Raw genomic sequence first — 1,694 nt, 5'->3', positions numbered from 1 at the left:
GTCTCACACCCAGTCGTGGATTATCACCTTAAGGTTAAAGTTAAAAAGCTGTTATTGATGTTTGCAGAGCGAAACGGATGCTTCATCTTCATTACTCGTTCCATCTACATTTATTGATGCTGTTGGAGTTGAACTCCTGGTGCTGCTTTTCCTTCTCCAGTTGGTCAAATCACAATGCAGAATTCACACTTGTGTGCAAAAATGTATACAACTTTTACAATTCTGACATACTGCCTGTGTAATCAAATATCTACTGATGTGTCCAGGCTGGTGAATAAAAAGAATAATAATAATAATAATAATCATAATAATAATAATATATTTTCATATCATTTGTAGGTTATGATGTAGACATTTTGTACTCACAGCATTCCTGCATGTTGAATGCTTCATCACGTCACATATTCAGACCCCTTCGAGTTTACATGGTAACGTGTTGATTATTCCATGGAAAATGAATAATAAATCTCCACTTTAAACGTAAACAATACATGACATTGTGTGTAAAAATGTATCGCGATGTGACGTATAAACGATTACCTGCACGTCTTTACACTATTGTACAGATCAGTCCTTCTCAGACAAACTCTCTGGAAGAGAAAAAAGAGAAAATAACCAGTCGTGTGTGTGTGTGTGTGTGTGTGTGTGTGTGTGTGTGTGTGTGTGTGTGTGTGTGTGTGTGTGTGTGTGTGTGTGTAAATATTGTGTATTTATTCTGTTTTGTGTTAAAACTTGCACTAGAGAAAAGATATCTAACAGTGTAAATAAAGCTGGAGGGATTGGTGACGGTTTAGGGAACTGAATCTGAGTAGATGTTTTATTGATATGGACACAGATGTAGTCAGCTCTGATTAATACGTTAACGCTACACAGCAAGTTTAGGTTTTTCTAATTTGGCATCAGCACTTCTGAATAGTCGAGCAGCACCTTGAGGACTATTTGTTTACAGGATAACACAGCAAAGCTAGTCACTATAGTTAGCATACTATCCTGTTACAATCCTATGTACTAGCTGATGTGTTGCTGGCTTTAGGTGTTAAATATTGCACTGTAATTTAAAAGAATCTTAGGAAAGTCTTGCAGGATGTGTGGAAGTCAAAGTTATTAAAATGGCACCTGTGCAGTGTGAGCAAAAATATGACCAAGCAGAACGCATTTATATTACGAATCTGAATCTGAATCTGTTCCTGAGATGTGCCTTATAACTGTAACTGTGATGAGCATTTTAAATAAATAATCAATGGAGGAAAAACTTCCGTAAGCCTTTGCTATTCTTTTTATTGTCTTAATTCTTCTTCTTCTTTTTCTTCTTCTTCTGCTTATTATTATTATTATTATTATTATTATTATTAATATTATAATTATTATTATTTGAGTAGTTGATATGGTTGTGTGCAGAAGGAGAATAACAGTGAAAGGTGTAGTATTGAGGTTAGTAATACAGTATTGTATAGTATAATATAGTACAGTATATTATAGTGTATAATATGTTGTGGTTGAGTATAGTTTAGTAAAGTTACATTCAGTTTAATTTTATATGTAAAACATTTTTAACATTAATAGAGTATAATATAGTATAGTTTAGTGAAGTATAGTATAATATATTTTATTATGGGATGGTATAGTATAGTATAATATAATATATTTTATTAAGGAATGGTGTAGTGTACTATAGTATAGTATATTTTAATTTG

General features: G+C 32.5%; 1 protein-coding gene across 5 annotated transcripts in view; it reads left to right on the top strand.

Moving 5' to 3' along the window:
* Positions 1-1,241, top strand: part of gjc2 (gap junction protein gamma 2) — a 27,871-nt gene extending 26,630 nt beyond the window's left edge. For all 5 annotated transcript variants that reach the window (XM_083540998.1, XM_083541002.1, XM_083540999.1 and 2 more), the window contains exon 2: positions 1-1,241. This exon is cut by the window's left edge and continues 2,217 nt beyond it. The gene's annotated coding sequence lies outside the window, so the exon portion shown is untranslated.
* Positions 1,242-1,694: the final 453 nt, after the last annotated feature.

Source organism: Silurus aristotelis (assembly GCF_946808225.1).
Source record: "Silurus aristotelis genome assembly, chromosome: 5".
NCBI lineage: Eukaryota > Metazoa > Chordata > Actinopteri > Siluriformes > Siluridae > Silurus > Silurus aristotelis.
This window is presented reverse-complemented; position numbering and strand designations above follow the sequence as displayed.